Genomic DNA, 14,415 nt, shown 5'->3' on the forward strand with positions numbered 1-14,415 from the left:
TGAACTTTAAAATCCACCATAAAGTTGCAGTGAAATGTTTCCTTCAGACCTGTTGTATCAAAGATTACTATCAAGATGACTGTTTTATAACTATGCTCATTTGTGTCCTCAAATTAATTCTGCCATTTAGAGAGAAGTTTTCAGATATGTAGCAGTAAAGCATTAGTGTACATATGCTGAAGCTTTTTCACATGTTTTCCATATTTGGAACACATTTGCTACTTTCTACTCCTTTAGTTGTTTATTATTTGCATCCTTTACCCTTGTTTTCCCTAGGATACAGAAAATATGGAACTTCATCTTGAAATTGCAGACCCTCCTATACTGCATGCTATTTGTTTGGAGTGCCATCATGCAGATGTTGCCTTAAAAAGAACCTTGCTATTTAAGCATCATTTTCTCATGTAATTCATGGACTTATCAGAAACAAGAAACTCATACAGGTGAGGTCTGTAAAACCTGCATTCCTTTTTATCACTGTATTCTCTCAAATATCACTGAGACTGCTGGTCTTGTCACCACAAGGCTTTGCACTGGAGACTAGAACATGCCAAAGATTGCTACAGTGTCTTTACCTTCCAGACAGCAAGTTGAATTTTTGCTTTGTCAAGATGACTGTGCTATTTGAACATACAGCTGATAACACAGGCACATTATGGCCATCTAAATTCTCTTTTATTTTCCTTAGCAGGTAAACTACCAACACTCTCGCTTGCATAATAAATCTAGTTGTTTATTTCAGTCCTAAAGCACAATCTGCCAGCACTACATTCTTCTTTCATTTGGAATCCATAATGCCAGACAATCATTTCCTCTTCAACATTCAGTACTATGAGAAAGAGGTGCCATGAATGAGGCAGAAAGACTGAGAGTCTACTCCAGAACATTCAAACATGTTGTCTGCGTATTTATCTCACTCAACTCTTCCTGTGTAACAGAGTTGGTCTCAAGATTAAATGTTCTGCTCCATAGGGCTGTGAATTAACTGCACTGCATTCAGCTGCACACCATCTACTAGTGTGATCACTTCATAAAGAATTTAGACACCCATGCTGGTCCTCCTAAGAAGCTCCAAAATTAATTCAGAGGATCATTCTCCCTCTCTGGAGATATTCAAGACCTGCCTGCCTGTGTTCCTGTATGATCTTGTATAGGTGACCATGCTCTGGTAGGGATGTTGGACTAGATGATCTTTTGAGGTCCCTTCTGTGATTCTGTACCACTAGATCACTTGTTTTGACAAAAGTAAAGTCATCTGGCCTCTGCAGGTGTTACACAACACAGGACCTTTCTAGGAAAGGGTCAATGAAATGTCCACATTTAAAACAATCCAATATCATTTCACAGACGTATATTAATGCACATTTGACTCACTATTTCCTAAAGCATTATCAGAATATTATTTACAGAGCACTGAAAGAAAAATTACTGATGGACCACGTGTTATATTAATATAATGTCTATTGCCAAGTGAGCAAGACAAGGTATGGGACAGGAGAGAGAGAGGAAGTATGAGAATAATCCACCAAATTATGACTAACTGTTCATCATGGTATAAAATACAGAGAAATACTTCTGCTTTCTTAACTTCAGCATGTTCTCCACTCTCGTTTGGACATAATCTTCTCCACATATGATGAGAGCTGAATACTGTAATTAATTATGTACAATAGTGTATAGCTACTTATTTTGCTAAGACCAAAGTTTTCCACATTGAATATCAAAATCTTTAAGAACATGACTCACCCTTAGGTTTTCAACTTTGAACACTTTGTACCTCAAGTATATTAACTAGCATTTGATGAATGCACTACTGTCATACATATAACTTCAAGCTGAAGTATCTAAAAACTTGAAGTTCAAAACATTTCACCTAGAAATAACACAAACCTCAGGCACTCACAACTCCTTTTAAGCTCCCTGAAGGACTTTCAGCAGTTTCAAATCACTTTGTGACTAAGGTTTCCTTAAACAGTTCCACTAGCTTCACAAATACTGTTTTATTAAGGTGTTCAGCATAAACACAGGATAGTTCAAGAAAAAAAGAATGAAAATCTAGACCATGTCTGCTAGCCAAAGAAATTTCACAGACACCTAAAAAAATGAAATAAAAATAAAGAAAGCCCCACTTACAACTCTGAAAGGCTTTCTGAATCATCAAACCAGAAAGAAAATAATCATAGAATAATCAGGTAGTTGCTCTAGTGACATAAGGAAGGGGAAACCAGACTCAGATGTTGGAATGAAATGAATATTCCCTACAAATATGTAAAATCACACTTTGGACCTCAAGTCTAACACATTTGTTTTAAAACATAGCACAGGAATACTGAACACCTAAAAAATAGCTTTTAAAACTTTACATTTAATCTTTAACTTATGCCTAGTCATATTAGTCAAATTTTCACATGTTAATTTCAGAGACACAAGAGTTCTCCTCAAATAGAGGAGAACCAAATCTGAACTTACTGCTCTGGTTTCTAAATGATTTCACTCTTCTTATTCCTCCATGAATTTCTCATTTAATTGTGAACTTTGTCTCCTGGCACCTTACAGTAGCTTACACAGTCAACTATCACAATGCAGTGGCTCAGTTATCTTTGAGAGAAAGAATTTCCAAGGTATGGATATGTATTTTATATTTGTTTTATAGCAGTAGCTAAAAATTGTCTTGAAAACTTGAAGTCAGTAAGCGAAGTCCCCATTTGTATATCATTCTCTTTCATATGACATCAACAAGAATGAAGAAGCATATACCAAGCATCTCAATATTGCATGTTCTGAAGAAATTTTTGGGGTTGGACTAGATGGCCTTTGGAGGTCACTTCCAACCCAGATAATTCTATGATTCTATGAAATTTCAGCTGAGTCACAGACTGCTACTGGTAAAGCTGATAGAGGGCAGACTACACCGCACAGTAAAGCCAAAAAGAGAGTACTCCTGTATTAGTGCCAATTCACTGACATTCATGACATTAAGAACAGAAAAATGAAGGCCATATTGACTGATTAAAATGTTTGTTTTGTTCAAGTGCATTTGTACAATAAATGTAACATAGGAAAAAAAATATTTCTACTAATCACAAGCATTTGACATGGTTGTTTAAACACCTTTATAACTGCCCTGCAGGGCCTCGGCGTGTTTGCATGATATAATGTGTTCTTTTGACTTTCCCATTCTGTTTGTAAAGACAACAGCAAAAGAATAAAAACACATGAATTCCAAATAGCAGCTGCCTGTAGTTTGGTTTCCATTACACAAATTGATTTAGAAGGCCTGTAAGATGCATTGCGCTGTGGCACTCTATACTGTTTAAGCACTCAGCGGGCTCATTACATGCTGCCACTCCATTCTCACTACAAAAGCTTGTGGTGTGTTTTAGTAGCTTTAACTGTCTGTATCCATCAGCAATAGAAGTTTACAATTATAATTCCTACAGTATTGATCAAAACCATTAAGTCTAAACCATGGAACTATTACAAAAGAAAATTCAGTATAGCACTGTCTCATTTTTATGATTCATCGATAGAGTCATTCAACCACTTCCAAATTTCTTCTTTTTATTAGACACACCTCCATCTCCCTGAGCAGAGTCAGTTAATTTCCAGGCCTCTTACATTAATCATGTTTCAATGAGTTTAAGTTAACTTGTTTCCCCATAAATAGTTTGTTTTTATTATTTTTTCACTACTCCCCCCTCCCTTTATTACAAAAAACATAAATAAGCAACTTGAGACTTATATCTTGCAACCCATAATGTCCTAATGACACCAGCTCTTCAAGAAGACAGAATATTACAGAAAGCCTGTGAACTGAAGTCAGTTGATAAAAAGAAACATAGATTTGCTTCAAGTTTCACTCACATGGAGATTTAAGCCTTTGAATATAACATGAGTGCATATGGCAGAGGAAATAGGACGTTAAAGTTTAGTTGTGATTTGCACATATTCATTTCTTTATGCACTCAACAGGCTATTGTTATAAAGAACTACCAACAGATGTGTTAACAGAAGGTTCTTTCACTGTAACCTGTAAATAATGTTTATCCAAAGAAAGCTATTCAACTTTGCCAAAACTCAGAGTGATACAACTTCCTGAACAGCAATCACCGAGCACTGAACTCTGTGGTTTTTAACTGAATGATGCTACTCAATCGAATTCCACTGGCTAATAATATTATTTACTCAGTTTCTTTATCATCCTATAGAAATTTCTTCATATTATAGCTCTTCATAAATAGTGTATTTCACCATCTCTAAAAATGTTTATCATTGGCAAACAGTTTTTGAAGATAGCTTGTATGAATCTTCCAATACAACACAGCAGTTCAAATATGTCTTTGAAAGTATATTACCTCTCCCATTCAGCTTTATAACTATATCTCTGTTGGAACTCACAGTTTTCCTGCAAAACTATCAAAATGTGCATGGTTACCTAAGGGAATTGACTTTGTGCTTACTTAAGCAGCATCTGCAGGCATAAAAATGTCTGTATAAAGCTGCTTTATAAAAGGTGAAAGTTTCTCCAAGCAGCTACATTGGCAGAAGACTGCAGTCAATGCAAATGTCTTGAGTTTATAGGGAATGAGATAGGCTCTCTAATTCCTTCAAGGAGTAAAAGAAAAACTCCACACATGACTGGATACAAAGACAGAATATCATTGGAAGTTTAAATGAAAAGTGCTATTCATAAACTACAGGCTGCAGTGCAAAGCATATAAATACAAAGAAATCCATAGGTCACAGTTCTCCAAAACTGCCTTAGGTCAAATGTAACACAAAACTCCTTACAAACCTAGGCAAAAATCCCAGGCCCAAATGCTCCCCCCCTCATTATTTGACCTGCTTGACATGGCTAAAATTTGGCTTGGTAGTTCCAGGTCCCTACCAAGCCCACTCTAGGCCCAACTCCCATGCAAAGCAAGATAAGTGAGCAGGATTGGGAAAGAGAGAGGAGGGGAAAGGGGGAAAGAAACTGACTGCAGCCAGATTTATAGAGATACAGACATTATGGGAATGAAATCAGAGATTACAATTTCCTGTCCACCTCTGGGCCCCTCTATCATTATGGTTTTTAAAGGTACCCATATCAAACCAGGACAGCATGACAGGTGCCTCTAAGGTCTGGGTTTTTTTTTCCATCCTGAAACCTGACAATTGAAAGTGCATCTAGTAGGTATAAAATAAAAAAGTTATTCACAAAATGTGCTACTCATTTTGACCCTATGAAGTTTTCTGTCATTTTATTTTTGTCCTCAGTACTAATTCAAAAGTGGAAAGGAATTTGCAGAATAAAAATGCTTTGGCATTTAGATGGCTATCTGCTTCTTAATTAATATGTTAATTGCACTCTTAGGAGTTGCATATAATGAGATTTGCAGAGAACACTTAATGTTAGGCTTGAGTAGTGAATGTGTCCGATTATGTAAAGCTCTTTTTTCCAAGTTGGTCATTTACATAAACTTGCAAATGATTAAAAAGTTCTATTTAATTTTATGCTAATGCATTTTCTTAAAACAGTTTCTTGGAGATATTACAACCTAGGTGTCTACAACTACCTGAAGGGGTGGTTGTGGCCAGGAGGAGGTTGCTCTCTTCTCTCAGGTGGCCAGCACCAGAACGAGAGGACACAGCCTCAGGCTGCACCAGGGGAAATTTAGGCTCGAGGTGAGGAAAAAGTTCTTCACTGAGAGAGTCATTGGACACTGGAATGGGCTGCCCGGGGAGGTGGTGGAGTCGCCGTCCCTGGGGCAGTTCAAGGCAAGGTTGGACGTGGCACTTAGTGCCATGGTCTAGCCTTGAGCTCTGTGGTAAAGGGTTGGACTTGATGATCTGTGAGGTCTCTTCCAACCTTGGTGATACTGTGATAATGTAATTTCCTGGTCTGATAACCTAGATTAAAAGCAAAACCAGATGACCAGGAAGTCACCGACACATCTTCTCTAATAACAGCATTTTTACTCTATCTGATCTGCTTGGTTGCTGTTCCTTTGTTATGTTTAGGTACACGGTGTTGAAGTCCAACCTAACTCTACACATTTGGTTCAAGATTTCACAAAAAAAGTTAAAAACTCCCTAAGGGAAATACTTCTCAGCTGATATATCTTCTGCAGTTTGGAAAAATCTTATCCTTTTGAAATCATGGAGAAAATAAACTTAACACGTCAGAAAATCCTAATTGTTGTATACAGCATGTGGGCGCGATACGTTTATTCTAGTGATACCCACAGTCTGCATTATGGTATAAATTCAGGTTAGTAGAATTAATGCCAAAGTGAGGTGTCCTTTAAAAACAAGCCAAAAGCACCTTACAGAACCTACTAATACACCTTAGTGGAACAGTGTAAGTCAGCATAAGGACAGACAAATGGGTAAACTCAATTTATTAAGTGTACTAAACTTTCTCCACTAATCAATACACTGTCAACATGAAATAATCTATAAACTTAAGTGTTCAGTTTCAAGTTTCCTTCATAAACATGGATAAGAGCTCCCATAACATGCAGAAGTTTCCCTTTTATATTAATTGAGCAAACTATACATAATAGCTAAGGAAATACTACCATAAATCTTTGCAGCACCTTTTAGCACACCAGCAACTCAACATTATAAAGCTTGCAGCAAGACAGAGGTTTCTGTGTTAAGAACAAGATACAAAGCTGATATAAAATGCTGAAATCTATAAAATATCTACATTTAAATCAAGTTTTCACCTAATGAAGATCAGTTTCCAATTATAACTTCAGGATGTATCCCTGAATTCAAGAGAGATGTTGAGGTGCTGGAACATGTCCAGAGAAGGGTGACAAAGCTGGTGAGAAGCCTGAAACACAAAGCTTATGAGGAGAGGCTGAGGGAGCTGGGGGTGTTTAGCCTGGGGAAGAGGAGGCTCAGGGGGGACCTCATTGCTGCCTACAACTACCCGAAGGGAGGCTGTAGCTAGGTGGGGGTTGGTCTCTTCTGCCAGGCAACCAGCAACAGAACAAGGGGACACAGTCTCAAGATGTGCTGGGAGAGATACTGGCTGGATGTTAGGAGGAAGTTCTTGACAGAGTGATTGCCATTGGAATGGGCTGCCCAGGATGGGGGTGGAGTTGCTGTCCTTACAGGTGTTGAAGAAAAGAGTGCATGAGACACTTAGTGCCATGGTCTAGTTGCTTGTCTAGGGCTGGGTGCTAGGTTGGACTGGGTGAACTTGGAGGTCTCTTCCAACCTGGTTGATTCTATGATCACTAATACATTTGTAAAGAATAAACAAAAAGATGTGGTCCACTGCAGAATATTAAGAAGAGACAGTGAAAAAGATGTTGCAAAGCATTTGTTCTGCCAAAGTTGATGGAGCTGTAACAATTTCAAGTAGCTGTGGGTGCTCTTTACATTTAATATATTTTATTTGAAGAAGTCACAAGCCATCAGTAAGAGAATTATCTATGCAACAGATGAAAGCATGTAATACTCGCTACTATCAACAGTCCAAGTTTATCCTGATGAACGGAACGTTCAAGTTGTTGTCATATTGATTTGTTAAGTACTCCATAAACACCATTAATTTGCTTTATCATAGTAGTAAGGGAAGCTGAACTTTTTACCTCCTTATAGGGGGGCAAAGTCTGCTCATTAGATGACCAACAGATCTTTCAGATATATTGTTACGGTGCTGATATTTCAACTACAGCTTTGAAACCAAATAAAAACTTAAAATTTCTTTTAAAGAGATATTTATTTTTAAAAAGTTAAAATGAGAAGTCCCGAATTTCTCTTTCAGAACAATCCCCCTGCCTCCAAATCTGAAAATGCAGTACCTCACTTTTGTGACTAATAATTTAATGTAACATAAAAGTAATGAAACAAACAATTAAATGTGTACCCAATGGTGATCTAATAAGCCCTGTATCTTCAAAGGCACAGCATACATTAATGAGAAATTGCTTTGATGAGCTGAAGTACACAAAACTTTCCGTGAATGCTCATTTCAAAGCAAAAGAAGCTTAACAGTTCTAAATGCTTACAATTTCCAAACACTACTAGCAACCAAAATCACTTAAAAGTGAATGCGAAAATGTTTCTCTCAAAAATGGAGGTCAGGGTCTCCTAGGACATTAGTCTTGCATCATGTGTAGGGGAAAGGTTATGTGAGTTTACAAAATAGGCAGAAAAATAAAACTGACATTTTGCTGTTAGTGTAACAGCTTTGCTGGCTTTTCTGTGGTGAAAATATTTGCCCCACTAGGTTGGAAAACCACAACACATCAGCAGCATGTGATTTTATCCATGAGATTAGGCCATTCTGTACAGCATTGATTACACCACTGAGATTTGGTCTGTGAAACAACCATTACAAGCAAACCAAATTCATAAGGAAGTCTCCAACCTTTTCAGCAGAGCCAGGATTCCACCCTCTTCATATCATGTAATGCTGACTGAAACTGCTTATATGTCCTGCCCACCTTGCACCTTGGCCCACCCACCAAGAGTCTTCCAATTTTCCTTCCTAACCCAATTAGCAGCATAGGTACAAAAATAGGAAAGGCTACAGGTTTGTGTTCTCATCTTTTTCTCTGTGCCCTGTTGTGATGGTGTGCTTTTGATATACAAATAGATAATCATACAAGCTTTCTGATCTTGATGGCCTGTTTTAGGGATGGTGTGTTTAAATTTTACCATAATATTCTCATCTATTACCTACAAACATACACAAACCCAAGATGCTAACAGCATGCCTCTATGCTTCCCTTTCCCCCTCACCTGCTTAGGAAATATGCTAGCCCATATCTTCCTTCAGCAAAGATGATGCATTGTGATTCTTACAAGTTCTCCTACTATTTTTATCAAGGACACACTTACTTTTCTACTCACACAGCTGCCCTGATCACAAAGATGGAATATACTCACATTTATCTTAATTCATTTAGTATTCACTACAACCTACAGATAATTAAGAATTCATGTTGTATTCATGCAAATGTCACAGGTACTTCTACATGAGCTTCATTGTACTCTAGCATATTTAAAACCCACTCTGCACCACAGCCTGATGTATCTAGCAATGCATGAGGAAGCAAAGAGCTGCTTTGGCTAATACCTCTATTTTGAGACAATGCAGTAAACTGTCACATGACAACACAACACATATATAAGCACATCACATAGATATTCTGGTCAGGAAGCATTAGAATAGAAGCCCAATGTGCTTTGAATTTTTTCTTCCATGCCTGTATTCATACACATGATGGGGTGAGAAAGGACCCATTTGAAACTATTTTTAGCACTTATAATGTCTGAACAGGAAGACTGATTTGTAACCCTACTTCCATATGTTAAGTGATGAAAAGGCTATAAAAATAAAACACTCAATCTGAATTTCATTAATTTTTTTAAAAAGACTTAGCAATAAAGTCTCAACCCTGTTCAGACTTCAACACTACAACTTCTGTGAAGTCAGCACAAGTGTGTTCAAATTACTGCAGAAGATGAAAGATTCAGTCCACACACATATCTACAGCAATGGAACAGAACTGCTGTGTTAATTATACTAAATGCAGAGGAAGTTCTACCAGACATTACACTTAATGAGAGGCTGCTCTGTTTGTAGACACCATTTACAGTGCAAACAATTTACTACCATTCGTTTTTGAAACTACAGCTGCCTCCGTGTTTAGTGACTATTAATACAAGTTAGGCATCTGCAGCTACTCACATCTCAAATTCACTGTGGCTCTGGGGACATCAAAAATTTCACAGGTTTCCTGACACATACATCCCCAAAGCGTTTTTCCCACTGTGATGAAGTGCAAACTGCTGCCATATACTCCTGCTCTAGGGAATGTAGCACTAATTCTAAATGGTAAAATCTGTTCCATACATCTTCACCTGGGGAATAAAATCAACCACCTCACAAATTTGAGTCATCATAGCTGTTTTAACTTTTAAACATCCAATTCAAGAAAATGAAAGCAATGGAGAAGCCCTTGCATTATTATTTTATATAAGCCTAACTACATATACCAACAAAACCCTAGAGTAGGCTCTTCTATTAGCATATTGTTCCTTAGGAGTCTTACTTGCTTTGAAATAATATAACTATTGCCTGATGTATCTGTCATGTATGACTAGGATATCTGAGCCACTCACTGACAGAGTGGTTATTTCAGCCCCAGGACTTATTTCCATTCTATCTGAAGAAACATGCAGAAGGCAAGGATGATCAGGTGAAATTAAACAGACAGAACACTTAGTTGTGAGCTTAAGTATTTTAGCATACTTGTTTGCTCTTAATCTCTGTGAACATATCCCTAAATGGGAGCCAATGCCCTTACAAAATCTGATTTAATGCAATTTCTTGTCATATTTTTGCCATGAGTTTATGTAAAGCTTATTTAGCTACTTCAGAATTCTACTCTTTAAAGCCAGCTAAGCCATATGCAAGTAGATTTTTCTTACACTAATGTAAAACTATAATGCTATCACACCATAACATGTCAATGGCACGTGGGTCTGTACATTGAATTGTACCATCAGAGCATAGCTTGCTATAAAACTACATATATTATCAAAGAGTACTAAAAAGCATCCATGTTCTAGAATGTGATAGATTGAGGCATTCTGAACAATACTACTAATGCAAAACTTTACCTGACTTCCAGTCTAACAATTCCTCAAGTGATCCTCAGAAGTTAGAAAGAAATATACTAATTGCAAACAAAGAGTAAACTAAGCTCACATAATTATTGAGGAAAATTCTTGCCTGATAGCTGTATTTTACCAGTGAAAAGCAGGTTTTCATTGCATTGAAAAAGAATTGTGTGTTACTAATTGATTACAACATTGGAATAAAAAACACAACTAATTTTTGACATGCACTATATAAAAGCATTAATCAAAGTCTATAATTAACACTTCATCTAATCACATATGTCATGAGAACGTGACTCCAGAAATAATATTTTCTCTTACCTGCTGCCTGCAGTCATGGAGTAGCACTGCAATGATATCCTGGCAAACGTTGTTGTTACTGAAGCTAAGCAGCTAGCAAATTCCATGCAGTCACAATATAAAGTTCATCTGAGGAAGAGAAAAATAAAATAGTTTCAGGTGCCTCTATTATGAGCCTATCAAGCTGATTTGGTATTTCATGCATGGTTTCTAACTTTTATTTCCATATATTTTTGCCAGACCTAGCAGGCAACAAATGTTTCTATGGATGCTGAGACCCTTCACTACTTGAAGTATTATTTATTGTTCTGGTAATAATCTCTAAAGCCCCTACCCAAAGATACATGGAGGTAAAGGCTGTAACTACTTCCCCCCTAGAGCCAGCAGACAACACAGGTGATGGCATTTTAATCCTCTTCACTCTGCTGTTGACTAGAGAGGAACTTGCAAATGGCTTCCCAGCAGTATCTGTGAGATAGGGCACACTACCCTCACACCTCTGAAAACCCCATGCTTACAGAAATCCTCCATCTTCTACTCAGGTGTTCTGGTCCCATCACAAACCTAGGAGATGGTTACTTCCTCTACTGACAGTGTTACACCTAGACAGAGATATCTAATGTTACTTTTTGCTAGCTTGGTTTCTCTGGAAAGGGGTGGGATGTTGATTTGCAGCACCCTGACACCTCCATGCAAGTTGTTAGCGTCCAGTGACTACCTTTGAATCGTTCTACACGGTGTCTCCCAGGACCATAAAAACAGGTGGTTTATGTAAGACATAGTGCTTAGATAAAGACCTGATCAAGTCCCACTCAAGAACCATGAGGGAAAGCAGTCCAGAGTTGGGGATTTTCTATTTCCTCACGCATCTGAACAAACCTCTAATCCCTGAATGAAGTATTTAGGGAAAAAAAAACAGAAAGTGATTAAAAAACTCTTATTCTCCCACCTGCCCATTCTCAAATTACCTTATTTTCACTGTCTGTCTGAAAACTCCTCTGATGAAGGAACAGACGGTAGAATTTCCCTCTGCAGTATCTCTGCTCCGGCATGGCAGCAGTTTTGGCAGCGGTTCCCCCAGGAGCGTCCTTGCTCTGGCACGACAGCAAGTTTGGCAGCAGCTCCCTCAGGAATGTTCCTTTTCTGGCAGAGCAGCAGCTTTGGCAGCACTTTCCCCTGGGGATTTTCCTTGTTCTGGCACGGCAGAAGTTTCGGCAGCACTTCTCTCAGGAGCGTCCTTACTCTGGCATGGCAGCGCTTCCCTCGGGAGAATTCCCACTCCGCCAGCGCTTCCCTCCAGAGGAAGCCATCCCTCGCCCGAAGCACCCAGCTCAGGGGCTGCTGCCTCTTTCAGCGGGAGCGGCCCTGGATTTCTCTGCCGAGTAGCTTTGACCGCTGCTACCTGCTTCTTTTCTGGAGTTTTCTTTTATCCTTTCTGCCCCAGGAGCAGCTGAAAGCAGTTTTAACTTCGTGTCTCACGCCCCGCCCCACCATCAGCAGCCACCTGTGGCCGCCCATGCTACCTGCTACGTGCGTTGTTCTCTCTGCCCCAGGAGCAGCTGAAACAGTTTTAACTTCATGTTCACGCCCCACCATCAGCAGCCACCTGTGGCAGCCCATGCTACCTGCTATTTTTCTTGTTCTCTCCGCCACAGGGCCAGCTGAAAGCAATTTTAACTTCAAATTCATGCCCCACCCCAGGCCCCCATCACCAGCCACCCGCGGCAGCTCTGCAACGATACCCGAGACCATATTAATAATTGAGGGGAGCAGCCCAACCAGACCCTCCCCACTGAGCCTAAAAAATTGCCTCCTAATTCACAGCAAAGCATGACACAAAAAAAATGTGACTCTTGAAAGTAGAGAGGCTTGGACTAAAATTTCAAGACAGTTTCCCTCTCTACAGATGCATTTTCTAAGTGCCTGAAAAAATTATCCATGCTTTGGGAACAGGCTGATAACACAGGAAATCGAAAAGGTCACATTGATTCTGAAAACTTACCCTTTGAGCCAAACTATTTCACATCAGTGGAAGTCTTACACCTCATATATCCCAGGCAGTATACATTCAGAGCAAATTGGGCTTTATTCTGAATAATTGCTTGTTCCTGGCTAAGGTAATTGTGGTTCAACACTAGCAGCACATAAAGTCAAAATCCTTTATCACTTTGGTGCCATCATACCCTTTTGTAATTCATCTTGACATGTAATAGGCTTACATACCTTTATATGATTTGTTTCTTCAATTGTTTATACCTCAGTAGAGCACAGTGAACACCTCTGTGTGAGAAATGGAAGGTTTTCAAGGACTGGACTCAGAACAACACTGAGGTGTATGAGGCCAGACCCTTAAATGCATAAAATGTGCTTGGATTAAGCAATTTCTCTGCTAAGAATCTGGTCCCCCTGTTTTGCAGTGTCAGAGAAAAGTTTAAAAATATAATTATTTCTACTTTATCTATTATTAATTTATACTTTCCAGGCTAATTAGCATTTTTATAACCCTTGTACTTCTTCTCGGAGTAGGCTTTGTAACAGTCACAATTAAGAAAATTTTGACTTTCAGAAAAGAAAGTCAAATAATTAGGATGCCTGAGGAGGCAGAAAGTTTTTCAGAATGACTTCTTTTCTCTCCCTCACATGGTGTACTTTGCTATTTCTATAAGGTAAAATGTCATTACCCTGCAAAGCTCAAATCACAGAATGTCAGGATCACAGAATCATAGAATGTCAAATAATCCACAATTTAATTACTTTAATTTTTTTTTTCAGTGAAAGATTCTAATAAAATATGTACCAGCATAGAAAAATATTGATTTTCTAATGCTATTTCATTATCTGGTAAACAGTGAACTCCTCAAAGAGGATCACAATTTCGATGATAAACCACGTAAAGCAGTAATGCATGGAAAAAAACTGGTAATAGAGAACTGCAAAGTCCTAAAAGTTCTAGTTGCACACATACCATTGATAGGTCCCTCCACTTGTAGCACATTCCTGTGTGACCTACACCAGATTATGGTCCTGCTCTGGCAGGGGATTGGACCCCTAATATCCTGTGATCCACTTCTGGGGCTGCAGGCTCACATATTTATACATACTGCTTATGTGCTTAGGGGACTTCTGTCAGCACCAAAATGGAATTAAACTGCTGTTCTGTTATGCTCTTCTCACTTTGAGGTCCCTCATCATTATTATATACTTTCCAGGCATCTTCCATATTTCTTCTCAAGATACTCCTTAAGTGACTGGCTGGAGAGCAGCCCCGAGGAAAGGGACTTGGGAGTGCTGGTGGATGAGAAGCTCAACAGGAGCCAGCAGTGTGCACTTGCAGCCCAGAGGGCCAACCAGAGCCTGGGCTGCATCAGGAAAAGTGTGGCCAGCAAGATGAGGAAGGTGATTCTCTCCCTCTGCTCCACTCTGCTGAGACCCAATCTGGAGTACTGCATCCAGTTCTGGAGCCCCCATTACAAGAAGGATGTG

The 14,415-nt window shown here is 38.8% G+C and overlaps 1 long non-coding RNA gene across 1 annotated transcript; it reads right to left on the bottom strand.

The window, feature by feature from the left end:
• Positions 1 to 1,495: 1,495 nt before the first annotated feature.
• On the bottom strand, positions 1,496 to 12,352 carry LOC135177838 (uncharacterized). The gene is made up of 3 exons (XR_010303187.1): positions 11,901 to 12,352; positions 10,954 to 11,061; positions 1,496 to 1,650 (listed from the first exon to the last, which is right to left on the bottom strand). It is a non-coding gene; the product is annotated as an uncharacterized LOC135177838 (long non-coding RNA).
• Positions 12,353 to 14,415: the final 2,063 nt, after the last annotated feature.

The sequence above is a fragment of the Pogoniulus pusillus genome, chromosome 8, assembly GCF_015220805.1.
Source record: "Pogoniulus pusillus isolate bPogPus1 chromosome 8, bPogPus1.pri, whole genome shotgun sequence".
Taxonomy (NCBI): Eukaryota; Metazoa; Chordata; class Aves; order Piciformes; family Lybiidae; genus Pogoniulus; species Pogoniulus pusillus.